A 15,395-nucleotide genomic window follows, 5' to 3' on the forward strand; every position below is an offset into this window, starting at 1 on the left:
AGTTTGGACTGGTTTCTCCACCCCTGCATCTGACACTGTCACGTCTCCGAGGCCTCCGCAGCAGGGAGCCAGGGCGGACGTGCCTTTTCTAGCTGCTTCTCTTTGACACTTGGCACAGCACCAGGTGCATGGCCGCTGTTCCCAACCTACGTGTCCCTTCACCGGAGGACCTCCCTCGCCGTCGGCTGTGTAATACCCTTGTTCCTCCTTGCAGCCCTTGCTTTCTGTAACAAATGTCCCAAATTAATTAAATCATGATTTGTGGTGTTTGGAATGGAGCCTGAGTGGATCTGGTTCCCTGTTGTGTCCTGGCAGCGGGCACGGTAGTTTTTAACGGTCACAAGCAAGAGCTCACGATAGAAAGACCTGGATTTACGACAGCGCTGTCCCTCTAGCTGACCTAGGTCTTTGCTTTCTCATCTGCGCCATCAGGTTACCTGCCTCACACAATCAAGGTGAGGTTTAAATGAGATGCGGTGCATGGAGGGTGCAGCACGCGATGTAACACGTGGCAGAGGCTCAGCTCTTGTTGCCTGGGGCCGTGGTTCGGGGGTGGTGCGTGCTTACCATGCGCCAGGCTCTGTTCTAGGTGCTTTACGTCGGGGGGTGGCAAACTGCAGCGCAGGGGCCAGAACTGGCCCGCCATCTTTTTCTGTGCAGCCCGTGAGCTACAAATGGCTTTTCCATTTCTAAACGGCTGACAAAAATAATCAAAAGAAGGATCGTATTTTCTGACACATGAGAACTGTATGAAATCGGACGTCATTGTGCTTACAGTTTTATTGGAACACAGCATGCCCTTTCTTTTAGGTATTGTCTGTGGTGGCTTTGATGCTCTGATCGTGAAGATGAGGAGCTGGTGCAGAGATGGTATGGGCCCGCAGTGCCCCCAGATATTCACTGGCTCCTCAGTTTGCCGAGCCTCTTATGAACCCATCTAGTCCTGCACAGGGCAGGCTGTTAACTGCCTCCATCCTCACTGTACACATGGGCAAGTGAGGTTAAGAAAGTGCCTGAGGTCATTCACAGCTTGTAGGTGGTAGAGCAGGGGTTTGGTTCCCGGAGCTGGGGCTCCTGATGGTTCCACCATAGGGCAGGTTCTTGGTCTTTGCAGGTGAGGGACATGAGGCAGGAAGAGGTGAAGGCATGCCTTCGTGAGTGGTAGTCAGGATTGAGAACCAGCCCCATTGGACCTCACAGTTCTTGACCTTTCTCTCATAATGAGCTCATACCTTCCCCACCCACCACCGTCTCCTGGTGTCACCTGCTAAACACACGACCAGACGTACAGAGACATTCAAGATGTCCCTAAAAATGTAGTCCCTTGAGAGCAGGGAGATAATACGACAAGACTAGATACGGTTATGTGCTTTCTACTAAATACAGACTTAGTAAGTGTTGGTGGAATGAGTGAATGAATCTGGTGAATAGCTCCTGGACTCTTCAGAATTTAGACTCCGGAGATAGGACAGGAACCCCTGGGAAATGCAGTAAGCGCCAGGACATTCTCACGGGAAGGAGACCTTCCTGGACCATAGTGATGCTCCCCAGGTGGCACAGGGTCCTTGGGCTACAGTGCCAAGCACTTCTGTCAAAATCCCGCTGGAGGAAAACTGCTGTCTTTCTCATGTATCCTAACTGGTGCCACTTGGGTTGGTTCTGAATGTTTGGTTTCTTTTTTTTTTTTTAATAAAGATTTTTATTTATTTATTTATTTGAGAGAGAGAATGAGATAGAGCATGAGAGGGGGGAGGGGCAGAGGGAGAAGCAGACTCCCCGCTGAGCAGGGAGCCCGATGCGGGACTCGATCCCGGGACTCCGGGATCATGACCTGAGCCGAAGGCAGTCGCTTAACCAACTGAGCCACCCAGGCGCCCCTGAATGTTTGGTTTCTTTCAAAAGCTTTGCTGAGATATAATTCACATAACATACAATTTACCAATCTTAGAGCATGTTGACCACCTCAGAAAGCAAACCTGTCCCCATCAGCTATCACCTCCCTCTCCCCCTTTCCCCTGCCCCTCCAGTCCTGAGCAACCTAGAATTTCTGTCACAGTGGATTGGCCTGTTCTGACGTTTCACACAAATGGAATCATACAATATGTGGTCGTCTGCGACTGGCTTCTTTCACTTAGCATGATGTCTTCAAGGTTCCTCCACTTTGTAGTGTGTTTCTGTACTTCGTTCCTTTCTGTGCCTTAGTAATGTTCCATTGTGTGAATGGACCGCATTTCTTTTGTTCTTTCATCGGTGGATGGACATTGGGTTGTTTCCAGTTTGGGGTTATTATGAATGATAGAAGATTCCCATACAAAATTTTGAGTGGATGTGTGTTTGCATTTCCTGGAGTATATATACCTAGGAGTGGAATGGTGGGTCACGTGGTAACTCTCTCTGCAACTTTTTGAGGGACTGCCAGACTATTTTCCAAAGCACCTACACTGGTTTTCATGCCCACTGGGAACCCCGTGTTCTTGCTCATCATTCTTGCCCGTCTTTACACATCACAAGATTCCATTTATATGAACTTTTGGAATACACAAAATTAATCAATGGTGCTAGAAATCACTGCAGTGGTTTCCTTTTGGAGGAGGGCAGCGGCGATTGGAAAAGGCACAGGGAACTTTCTGGGTGAGGGAAATGTTTTGTGTCTTGGTGGTTTAGTGTTTTTGGTACATGCATTTGTCAAAGCTCATCAAACTGTTCATTAAAGATCTGGACATTTCACTGTGTTAATTAAGCCTGAATCTTAAAAAATAAAAAACAACATACAAATGAAAAAAAGCATAGGCGGAGGGGGAAAAAGAAAAGAATATAAGTTATCTCCAGGCATGACTTATCTCACCCACCTTCCCCTGGACAGAGGGCCGGTACCTGGCAGGCAAGGCCAAGTGTGAGAGGCTTTTAATTGATGTGATTAACAGTGTCTCTATAGGGAGCCTCGTTAACACCGAAAGGGAGGAAAGGAGGTTATTTTTCACTCACCTAACTAGGGGAAGACTGGAAGGGAGTCCTGGGGGGTGCTTGGAGGCCTGGTCCTTGCAGTGGGGGACGGGCAATGGGAGGGCCTGTGTCAGGCCCTTCTGAATAGTAGAGCTGCATTTCCCTTGGCATTAAGATATTTTTTGGGTGGGGCAGGGCATCATTTTCTCGGTTGTTGCAACACCTATTCTCCATTTTCATCTATGGAGAGGAGAAAACCAACCTGAATTTTTGGGGGGTGGGGTGGAGTATGTTTTTCAAAGCCGCATCATCCACCAGAGCACAGATCTGTTTAGATAGAATACTCTTTAACCCTTCCTTAAATGCACTAGTGGGTGATGATCAGACAATAACAGGAAACACACAAAAAAGTGAAAGGTTTTATCTCCGCCTTAAACTCTTCAGAGAAATTTATGGATGGACATAAGCGCACAGAAGATCAGGATTGGACAGACATCGTTAATTCCCACGTTAAAAATCAGCAGTATGAAATTTTTAATAAAGTTGCAAAAATTGTATCATTTTATTTGTAGGCTAGATACATATGTGTGTATATATATATACACACATATAGAATAAAAGCCTAGACATATAAACACCATTATTTCTTGGAGGATGTGATTATAATGTGATTTTTTTCTATTGCTTATCTGTGATTTATTTTTTCCAATGACCGTTTATTGCTTGTGAATTCAGTTGTTTGTTAAGGAGTTATTTTGGTTCTCTCCCTGGTTGGAGAGGTCAGTTTCCATAGGCTCGCCTCTCCGGAAGACTCTCCCCTCCCCACCCCCATGCTTCCTGGGTCTGAACTTCAAGGCAGCACTGCATAAGTTTCGAACACGAACTTCAGTGTCAGCCAGTTCAGAGTTCAGTTTCAATAGGATTGTGGGCAAGTCTGTGTCTTGGTTTCGTCATCAGAAGGACGGAACTGATAATACTCTCCCCGATTGATCGAGTGGTGTGAAACATACATGGGAAACCCCCAGCACAGTACTTGGCCCTTCGCATCAGCTCACTACTCTTCCAGCCCCCTTTTAGCAATGGTACCTTCCTGGTACCTTGGAAACTAGCCCTCGAGGGGTCCAAGTGACTCTTGATTGCCGAGCTCCAGCCCTCAAATCATTGCAGAAGCTTATATACACCTGCAAACCATGCGTGGGTGGGTGTGTGTGTGTGCACGCACGCGGGCAGGCTCATCAGCAGCACTTCTGTGTGTGTAGTGAGACATTAAACAGAACCTCCTTCCCTGTGGATGAATTAGGACAGCTCGCTGCGGGGGCTAGGATTTGTCACAAACCAAAGGTAGAACTAGCTGCAGCAAACCTCTGGGTGACCACGCTATTTCTGTTCCTTCCTGCAGCACGATTCCTGGCAGTGGTGGCCTCAGTCTGCAAACAGCCTGCCCAACACGTTGGAAACCTTCTCTTCTACAGATCAGGCTAGAGAACGTAATCCCAGGTGGAGTGTCATTATCATTTTTCCAGGGCTGGGGGAAGGGTTCAGCAGAGGGTGAGTCAGGGTTTTACAAATTTATGTTTATGGTGGTGGAACACGCAGGGCACACATGGGCAAGAGCGATTTGCATTCATGCAAAACAGGAGCCACGTGCTGTCATTTGCGTCCCCTCCCCTTCCTTGGTCACCTCTACAACCCCCCTCTGGCTCCAGAATACCTGCCCAGCCCCTTTTCTCGGCTTCTTTTTCTGGCAGTGGTTTTCAAACTTCAGTTTGCAAATGACCACCTGGGAAACTCAGTAAAATGCACATCCCTGGGCTTTTCTAATTCAGTGGCTCTGGGGTGGGGCCTGGGAAATGGCATTTTCACCGGACATCTTAGACAGGTCCGTTTGACCAGAAAGACACTATGTATTAGTTTCAAAATATGAAGACAGCGCTGCAAAATGGAAATTGTGATACATATTTATACAGCTTTATATGGACTCTTCAAATGCAGCTCCACTTTGGCAGTTAGGTGGGAATTATTTTTTGTGGAGGAGCCAGGTGGGGTAAACATATCTGATAGCTGTCTGCGGGGCCCACAAAAGCCTTGAAGGAGCTCCACCCCCGTGAGCCTGAGCAATGAAGCCTAGCTGATGTCGTGTTCCTTGTATTTTCGATCCGGAAGGGCCCTTAGAAATGTTCTTCTTCAGTACCCAGGTTTGACTGTCAGAGAAACCGAGGCCTAGAGGGAGAAGGACTCGCCCTCGGCCACGCAGCAAGTTCCAGAAGAGGCCACGTTAGAGGGTTCAGGGGCGCAGGACCTCGCCCCCCGCAGTCTCTCCCCACGTCTCTTTCACTCTGGCTTTGGTACCTGTGTCCTCGGGCCACCCCGAGGCCCAGCCTGGAGCCCTTAGTGGGGGCAGGGGCGCCGGACGCAGGGGAGGCCGTGTGGAAACCGCTGACTGGCATCCCACATGACGAGGCCAGGCTTTAGCATAATGCCCTGCAGAGAAAGAAGGGCTGAGTCCCCCGCTGGACCCTGATGCTTGGAGAGCTGGCAGGCCTCTCAGCACACGTCATGCGCCAGGTGCTGGGCGTTCTGCAGGGAAGGCAGAAGCGAATAAGAGCCCCTGCCCTCACGGAACTTCCAAGTCTCTGCTCCCCGATTCCTTACCTGCCGGGCGCCCTCCCGTGAGCCTGACCCTCCGACCAAGGCAAACCCGAAGGAGAGGTTCCAGTCAGGGAGACGGGCAATACGCAGGATGACCGATCCATACACAGTTAGGGTCTGTCAGAGAGTTCCAAGCGCTGGGGAGGAAGCCAGACAAGATAAGGGGAAGGCGAGCGGATGGGTGCAGGCAGGCCCTGTGGCAGGGTGGCCCTGACTCTGCGTGGCCTTTCCCCCTGCGTGTCCACCGTCTCGGCAGCCCCCCTGATCTAGGAGGCCAGTGCCGTATTGAGAAGTAGGTGGTCTGTGGGTTGAGGGGCCTGTGGCTTGTGGGAGTTCCAACGCCCTTGTGCATAGATGGGCCGTGTTAACATCATCGCTGGCATTTCCTGGCCCTGACTCTGCTGGGAGCGCTGCAAGGGCTTTCCATGCATTTCCTCCCTCAGTTGTGGCAGCGCTACAGTGAGGTTGGGGGTGCTGTTAGTGTCCTGGTGGTGTCTGGGTGAGGGACTTGAGGCATAGGAAAGTGAGTAACTTGCTCAAGATCACATGGCTCAGGAATGTGGAGCCAGAATGCACCCCCAGGGCAGTTGGCCCCTAGAACCCTCATGCTTAACTGCTGTGCCTTCAGGGCCCCGGCACGGCCACCTTCCTTTCTGGTCATTGTGGCGCTCAGGGAGAGCATGGGCTGTGGAGTCAGGCCCACCCCTTCCTGGCTGGGCACCTCAACCCCTTTGAGCCTCGAATTGCTGATCGGTAAAATGGGCATGAGGATACCTGCCACCTCACAGGATTGATAAAAGGGCCAAAAGAAATGGTAATATTTTAAGATGTTTGGCACTCAGTAAATGTATTTTCAGTTCTTGCTGGTTGAATGAGTGAGTGAGAAATTACACGTGCCCTGAAAAGTGACATACGTGGACCATTCCTGCTTCCAGACTCTCTGTCTCCTGCAGATTAGGGTTGCTCGTTCTGGCCGACGAGGAGTGAGCAGAGGTGATGTGCATTTTCTGGCCGTCCCGTGGAGATGCTGGTGAGAGTCCCTCCAGAGGTCCCCCTCTCTTCCGCCCCAGTGCCCTGCACAGGCCTGGTTTGCTTGTATATAGGCCTCCATGCATTCTCTGCTTGACCCATGTTAGACACAGCCTGATGAGCAATTAACTTTTGCTGTTTTAAGCCACTGAACTTTGAGGCTATGTGTAGTGTCTCAGAGCATTGTTCTCCTGATCGATACAGCCTGCAAGGCGAAGACTGGAATCACAGCCTGGATTGACCGGGAGGGCCTGCCATGCTGGCAGGCGGGACATGGATGCCCTGATGCTGCACGCCTCCCTGCTAACCAGGTTCTTCCTGCAGGCCGTCCTGAGAGCTGCCCCCACACCGATCTCCTCACAAGCTTCTCCCATTGGCTGCACTGCTGTATGCAGCTCTACGCTCTCTTTCCAGCACAGACTCCTCTCCCTGGCTCTCGGGGACGTCAACATTCGGGCCCTAACTCACCCTCCCAGGATTTCCAGATGTCTTCTTTCTGTTCTAGGCACAAGGAGCTCCTCCCTGGCCCCTGAGTGTGCCACCCCTTCCCCGCTCCTGGCCTGGATCATAGGCCTCCTCCTCCTCCTGCCCCCCTCACCCCCCCATGCTGCGGTCATCCTGATCTTTTCCTTCGCAGCCCGCAGGGACCTGCCCCCTGACCCCAGACCACCCAGTGCCCACACGCGATCAATCTTTGATTGTCTGGCTTTGTTATCTTTGCCTTCATTCCTCCCTGGTATCTAACATTCCTTGTGTTGGCGTCTTGACTCCCTAACTCGTCTCTACGGTTGAGGAATGGCCTTGGTGTTGCAATCCCTCACCCCGGCATCTAGGCGGTAACAGGCATTTGAGAAATAAGGGGTCCAAACACTGGCTGGCTCGCCGGCATGGGGCTTAGGAGTGGAAGGGGGAAAACCAGAGTGGAGTCATTGAGGACGGCTCCCTCCCTTCCATGGGCCAGTCCACACACCGCCCCCCCTCCCAGGCCAGACTCGCCGTCCACAGCTAGCGCGGGCCAGGTGCACGTCTGGTCCCCAAAGCATTGCATTCGAATCCAAAGAGTGCTGTCAGAGCAGTCCAGCTCCAGGCCCTGCTGTAATCCACTCTGGAGTCCAAGAAGCTCAGGATATCTGGGCGGGATGAGCCAGGCAGCGAGCCTGCTTTGGAAGCTATGCTTACCAGGTGATGTGAGCTTTCAGCGGATCTGGAAGGAAGCAAGCGCGCTGGGAATGAGCTCCGGGGGGCAGAGGCGTGCTCTGTGGAGGCCCCAGCCCGCAGAAAGCCCTGAGGGCTGGAGACTTTCCCAGGGGTGAGCAGGAGCACCAGAGAGGGTTAAAAACAAACAAAACTCAAAAATGCCCAAATCCAGAGCCATAGTCCACCAACTGCAACTCTTGTTCCTTGTTTCCAGCTCTCTGTTCTGCGGTGCGTGCCTACATCCCGTGGAGACGCCTTCTTGATGCACGTAGGATTTTTTAACTGCAGTTTTTCATGCAAGCATTCCCATTGGTTATTCCCATTTCGTCTTCTCTTCTGGAGGCCCGAGGCTGACCCCTCCCCAACACCGTCCCATTCGCCCCCTCCACTCCTCAGGCTGGCCTGTGTGAACGAGATCACTGTGTATGCAGAACCCCTCTGTAACAAGTTGTGAGCGCTCGTGAACAGACAGATCTCAGGGGAAGAAGGTAGAGCATCGGTGACCTCGGGGGAAAAGTCCACCCTCCCTAAGGCTCCAAGTGTGACTGTGGCCTCCCGCTCCCTGCACATTACCAGATGTTAGAATGACGGGTGGGGGCGTTCATCCTAAGACTTTGTAGGCAGCCTGGCACGTGCCTCCATCACAGGGGGCAGCATAAGTGGGTCTTTTGGAAAAAAAAAAAACTACTTGTCAGGAGTTATCAAAGCATCCTGTTGACCTCGTATCCCTATTTAGGGAATGTATTTCAAACACACGCTCCAGGAGGGAAGGCGCTGGTTTGCAGGCAGGCGGTTTTTTTTTTTTTTTTTTTTTAAGATTTTATTTATTTATTTGACAGAGACACAGCAAGAGAGGGAACACAAGCAGGGGGAGTGGGAGAGGGAGAAGCAGGCTTCCCGCCGAGCAGGGAGCCCGATGCGGGGCTCGATCCCAGGACCCTGGGATCATGACCTGAGCCGAAGGCGGACGCTTAACGACTGAGCCACCCAGGCGCCCCCCAATAATTTTTTTTCATCAAATATGGGAGTATTCTTAGTTTTTTTTAAAGCTTTTATTTTATTTATTTGGCAGAGAGAGAAGGAGGAGAGAGGGAACACAAGCAGGGGGAGTGGGAGAGGGAGAAGCAGGCTTCCCATGGAGCAGGGAGCCCCATGCGGGGCTCGATCCCAGGACCCTGGGACCATGACCTGAGCTGAAGGCCGATGCTTAACGACTGGGCCACCCAGGTGCCCCAAGCAGGCGGTGTTTGAAGCCGGGCACATTTAGGAGCAAAACTGGAAACCAAGTGGCACCCAGGGATACATGGTACTCGGGCGCCACTGAATCTTTCCCAGACACCTGAGGGATGGGGAGGAGGTATTCACTTTAAGGAGAGCGGTGACCATCCGTGTGTGGCAGTCACACACAGCAATGTGTCCTTCCTGGATTATGGGAAGTTATAGAAAGAGAGCAGCTGTTTGTTGGAAAAATGAAGATTTGCCTACTTGGTGGCATAATAGGCAAGTTAGGATAGTTTCTTCCTCTTGTCTCTTCTCTTTTTGGTAACCTAGCTTATCTAGTTAAAAACGGATTCACTGCCACAACAGAAAAGACAAAGAAATATCTCTGTGGATTTGTAGGGGCCCAGGTGTCCAGGAGTGGGCACATAAAGACAGCCTGAAATGTCCCCTCTCTCAGGCTTGTGCCCAGGACAGCAGGGGCTCCCTGCAGGGAGGGGCGGGCGCTGTTTCCAGGTCTGAAGGCCCCGGGTGCCGCACCCAGTGAGGGTGAGGTGGGCTGCCGAGCGCTCAGCACAGTGCCTGGTATGAGCCTGAGCTCCCTGGAGGATATGCTCCTTCCTCCCAAGTGTGCCAAACGGTGTAGTTCATCATCATGCTTTTTGTCCTGCCCATGTCTCACTGAAACCTCTTCCTAAAGGTACCAACTGGGTAATGTCATAGTCCCCATTTTACAGACAAGAAAGCTGAGTCCTCGGTTGCCATCCAGTTGCTGCATTCCAAACTCAGGCTCTGCATACCTCTCCTCTGTAGGGCCTCTTTTTGTATCTGCTTTTGCAGTGGGGAAACTGAGGCTGTAAGTGACCTGCCAGAGGGCCCACAGCCAGTAACAATCAATCATGGGAACATGTATAGCTGGGTTTTCTGACTCCCAGTCTGGTTGCTTGAATTGTTATGAAAGCCTCCTCTGTTCAAGGCATGTTATCTCTGGCCCCTGCAAGACCCCTGCCTTTCTTCTTGTTGGGTTCTGCCCGTTCCCTTCCCTTACACTCCTCATCGGCGTCCACTCTGGTGCGTGTGCTATGTGCCACACAGGTGGACCCGCTGTAGGGCCGTGATTGGGTATCTTTTAATTTAGACAAATGGGATTCTGTTAGGGATCTCCTCCTCGTTCTGTACACGTAGCTCATCCGAGGGCTGCACCTGGCCTTCCCTTGCCGTCGGTCCTGCCCTGTTTACTCCTCTTGCCCCTGGAGATGGACAATAGGGAAGCCCAGCCAAGGTCTGTGATGACACCTCACACCTGTGCCCGTAGGGACTGTGGGAGAGTTTCTCCGGTACGGACTCTGGGCGGGGATGGATGGATGAGTCATTGGGTATGCTCATATTTAATTTCACAAGTACTGCCAGATTGTTTTCCAGAATGACTGTACCAGTTTACACATCCACCGGGGCACTGTGCAGGGGTTTCTGTTTCCCCATATCCTCCCCAGCACCTGCTATTATCAGATGTCTCAGAAAGCTTGCATTTGATAGCCGAGCTATCAGCTCATCGGATTAGCATCTGCGTGATGCTCTTTTATGCTGCAAATTTCACCTTATCACAACAGCATTTCACGCAGGAAGAGCGTCCCAAAGGGAAAGGGGTTCCTGCTTACTGCAACTCTCGTATCTGGTCTTCGGGAACAAAATTTCCCCAGAAATCCCCAGTAGACTTTCCCTTCTGTCTCACTGGCCTGATGGGGTCCGGAGTCCTCCCTAGGCCAGTCTTTGACAGAGACACCAGGATGGCCACGGCCGCCATGTGCCTCTTCCAAGTACCTGCACAGAACTGGGAGCAGCTGAATCAGGAGGAAGAAAGCAGTTCGGCCACCGGTGGACTCTTGTTCCACCCCAGATCTTTAATTGTGCCAGTTTTTTGAGTCATGTTGCGTCTTCTGTACAAGGAGTCGTTCCCCCAACTCTGTGCAATTAGCCTATTGCAGAGACTTTCTAAAGCAATGAGTCAAACCAGCACATGGCCACTGCCTTGGGGATTCGATCCGTCCAACTCATTTTGGAATCTGCCGTTCTTCTTGCCAGGTGGACGTCAGACCTGTTCCCACGCTGGCTGCCCCAACTTAGGTTTCTGGGTGGGCTCCCCGTGGAAGAGCTCAGTATGGAGACTCTGGGGCAGGACACCAAAGCTCCTGCCTGTGCTGGGCTTCCGAGGCCAAAGGCCAGCTGAAGGCAGGTGGGGAGGGACACCTGTCAGGGAATAGTGCCACCTCAGGCAGCAGCTTCTCCTCAGCCACGTGCGTACTCAGTTACTACCCCCTGTGTTTCTGCCTAGCCAAAGAAATTAATGTCTAAGTGATACCTAATAGTTATAATTTATTGAGTACTTATTCTGGGTCAGATGATCTCACATAGCCCCCCTGACAGCCCTGTGAGAGCATTTCTGTTACCGTGAAAGCCCAGGCTCCAGCCAGACCACCTGTAGAAGGCCAATGTGGCCTTGAGCAAGTTACTTCGCCTCTCTGTGCCTCAGCTTTCTCATTTGTACATGGAGAATAGTAATTGTATGTTGCAAGTACTGGATGAGTTAGGAAATACAAAGTGCTTACTTAGAATAACACTGGCACAGTGGACACATAGAGTTCACATTTGATAAACATTAGCTGCCATTTCTAAAAATGAAGAAACCAGAGCGTCAGAGAGATCAGCTTACCAAATGTCAGACAGTGATGAGTAGCAAGGATACAATTTTTTTTTTTTAAAGGATGCAGTTTGACCCGGGAGTTTCTGACTTAAAGCTGGCCTTTTATCCGTCCAACTATACATCATCGGTAGTAGCTCCGTGGCTCAACGGAACATTGCCGTTACTCTCCTTATCAGTAGAATAAATTTTCACCTGAAGACCCAGGGTTGCTTTTTGTAAAGAAACAGTCTCAAAAAAAAAAAAAAGGAAGAAAAGAAACAGTGTCTAATCACCAGCCTTAAAGATAGAGTGTAATGCTTACAGCAGCAGGTAGATGGGCGGGTCATTGCTGGAAGGTGGCTGGGGAGACTGGGACGCGGGGACACGAGAGAAGCCTGTGCCCTGGGACAGCAAGGGTGTAACATTCAGTTCCCGGTTCTACCACAAAACCTCACTGGGCCTCAGTCTCCCCATCTTTAAATAGGGTTTCTATTCTATTTCCTCCCAGTAAGGATTTAGGAAGTGCTTGGTAAACTGAGCATAATCAATGCTGCATCTTCCAGAATTAGGATTCGACCTGTCACCTCCTATTTTGTCTCTTATCTCCATTCTCACGTACACACATTCACACAAAGTGTAAGCATTGTGTCCCCCCAACTCCATTTAGTCATGGGAAGTCTCTGGAAACCAGGGCTTTAGAATCCTCTAGAAGAGATTTGTCCTTGTCTAAGCCAAAATAACTGGAGTCAGGAGCCACTGGGATTTGGGTAGGGTGGGGTAGCTCTAGAGTCATTCGGTTTGGGGGAGCAAATAAGCAAGGTAGCTCTTTGCCACCCAGGACGTGCCCTTGCCAGATTTTTCCGCGCGAGCATTTTCAGCTGTAGGTGTGCTGGGTGTGAGGGACCAAGCGCTAGGTCTGAACAAAGGATCGTAGGCTCAGCAGTGTGGCTTTAAGCAGAAGAGATAGCTTCGTGGCCTGAATATCCTGGGAGGACTTTTAAACCTAACCCTATATATATAACAGGAGACTCAACTTTCTTTTATTTTATTATTATTTTTTTAATTTCGATGTCCCTCCCTCTCTTTCCTTCTCTCCTTTTCTTCTTCCTTCTCTTCCTCTCTCAATTTCCAGTTCCCCAGCCCATAGGTCTCCCTTCCGGGAGGCAGTCAACGTCAAAAGAGTCTCGTCTGTGATTCTAGATGGTCTGTGCAGAGTCGGCAAAATCCCTATGTGTGTATACCATTTCTTTCTCTACTGTATGAGGTTGTTGTGTCTTAGAGCACAGATTGCCAGATTGTTTTCCAGAATCACTGTACCAGTGTGATTTAGGCCACAGTCAGGGAAAAGAAGGCGGTCTGTTGTCTGTCCCATTTCTCCTGGGTCTCCAGGCCACCATTCCCACTTGTCACTTACTAGCTGCTGCCATTGTCCTCTCTGTACTCGGGGCCTGTTCCTGAGCACACGTGATGACATGGGGACATCCGTGATGACATGACTCTGGATCCCAGGGTGGTCCCGCCCCGTTGGTGGAGAATCCCTCGGCTTCAGGAGGTCCTGGGCTCTGCCTTGATTTCCTTCTCTGCAGGCAGGAAGCAGGAAGACTGGATGACAATTTGGGAAGGTCTCCAGAAACATGCCCACCACAGGTGGCCCTCTGGGGACCCTGTTTGTCCCCCAAGGGCAGCTTTTAGATCACATTCTGTTGACTTGGTCACCTGGTGCAGAACCACGCACCTGAAAGATGTCCAAAGCCATCGTTCCTCAAATTTGAGCCACACGCCGATCTCCAGGGAACCCTTGTTAGATGCAGCATCTCGTTGAGTTAATCTCTGCAGTGATGGTGGGTTCCCAGGTGCTGCCAATGCTGCTGGCCCACACACTGACCCATTTGGAGTAGCAAGGAAGCACCATGTCTTCCTTCCAGCCCTGTTCACACCCCGTGCAGTACCGCATACTGTCTAGAGCACTACATCTTATAGATTCCAGCTTTGTCACTGGTTCGCTGTTAGTGGACATTATCACCTTTCATCTTCCTGACTATCCAGAGGGTGCAGGTATTTGTGTGTGTGTGTGTATTTTTTTAGGTGAGAGAACTGCTCAGAGATGTTAAGTATCTCAGCAGGGGTCACGCAGCTAAGGGACACAGAGGAACGTCCCAAGTGGTGGTCATTTTCCATCACTGCTGTCCTCCATGAGCCTATGTCTGGAATGGGGTGCATCTTTGCACTAATGAACAGGTTGGATGGTGAGTGTCCTTTTCTCTTCTCTCCCTGTCTTTATCTCTGAGATTTTAACCCTGGCTTCTTATTTTCAGGAGACCAGAAAACACTTGACAGAGGTAACACTGACCCAGAGAGGATTGAATCCTTGTGCCCAGTGACTAGAGGACCCATGAACCTGGAAAAAGGAGCCTAGAAGATCACCATGTTTCCCCCACATAGGAGAACACCCACCCCCTCCCGCCCCGTGCCCATTACAGTGATTTGGTCACTGCCGAGCTATCTTCGTTTAATGTGGTTTTGACAGAATAGTTGGTCTGGAGATTTTATTTTCAATTAAACTTCCTTGTTGAACTGCTTTGGTTTTGAAAGGATTCCATTAGGATGGATAATTATATAGCAGTTGCTACAAGGAGATATTTGCGCTCAATTTCCGCTCTTAGGTGATTCAAATCAAAGGCTTTTTCTTTTCCTCCCCAGAGTTGTGTGCAACCATCTTCCTCATACTATAGGCTTCTCATGAGTTATTTTTGGAAATCCAAATCAAAACAGCTCTTTTGGCAGAGGCCATCTCTAGCCTAGCAGAGTAAGCCATATGTACCAGTAAACACAGCCAAAGAATCGGTGCCTTTGAAAAGCACCAAAACCATCTCCCTCTTTGTGGATTAAATTCTTGGGGACCATAGACTATCCTTTGTATCATCATATATTCCTCTGTGAACTCTAAAGTCAAAGACAATTGAAATTACTTTAAAATTACCAAAGTTTTGGGGTGCCTGGGTGGCTCAGTCGAGCATCCAACTCTTGGTTTCGGCTCAGGTCATGATCTCAGGGTCATGGGATTGAGCTGCACATGAGGCTGCAAACTCAGTGCTGAGTCTGCTTGGGATTCTCCCTCTCCTGCTCCCCCTGTTCACATGCTCTCTCTCTCTCTCTCTCTCTCTCTAAAATAAAAGTAAATAAAATCTTAAAAATATATACATATATATAAATAAAATTATCAAAGTTTTGTCCATTTGCAAATGATTGTCATTGCCCTTTTATTCAAGATGGCAGGCCTTGACAGAATTTTACTAAGGACTGTTTTGGCCTCTGGATCTCCCATGAAACACAGAAATCCCTTTATTTTCCCACTCTGTACTGTTTCCTTCCTTCCCCAGAACACACGTAACCTACCTCATTACATGAACCAAGCAGACAAACCTCTCACCCAGTATCAGTAAGGGCTCATATAGTAGAATGGATACATAGATGAATGAATAAAATCCCATTTCCCCCTTAAAAAAAAAAATTACACAAATAGTAAATGAATGTTTTCATCTTGGGGAAAAAAAACCTTTCCAAATAAAGCTAAAGTTCTTTTTAATCACTGGGTCCCTGTCCCTGTTTGTTCATCAGCTCTGCTTGGGTTATTACTTTGGAACACATCCTTGTGGACCTATATAATGTATAGAAAGGT

The 15,395-nt window shown here is 49.9% G+C and overlaps 1 long non-coding RNA gene across 4 annotated transcripts in view; it reads left to right on the forward strand.

Annotated features, from left to right (window-relative positions):
- LOC118015213 overlaps positions 1-14,749 on the forward strand; it is a 185,695-nt gene extending 170,946 nt beyond the window's left edge. For 2 of the 4 annotated variants that reach the window (XR_004680576.1, XR_004680579.1), the window contains one exon: positions 14,032-14,749. This is a non-coding gene — a long non-coding RNA (uncharacterized LOC118015213). Of the gene's footprint in view, positions 1-4,342; positions 6,623-14,031 lie in introns of all 4 variants that reach the window. The other 2 variants (XR_004680574.1, XR_004680575.1) reach the window with 2 other exon arrangements.
- The last annotated feature ends 646 nt before the right edge of the window (positions 14,750-15,395 follow it).

This window comes from Mirounga leonina, unplaced genomic scaffold (genome assembly GCF_011800145.1).
Source record: "Mirounga leonina isolate KUSES-001 unplaced genomic scaffold, KU_Mleo_1.0 Mir_165, whole genome shotgun sequence".
Taxonomy (NCBI): domain Eukaryota; kingdom Metazoa; phylum Chordata; class Mammalia; order Carnivora; family Phocidae; genus Mirounga; species Mirounga leonina.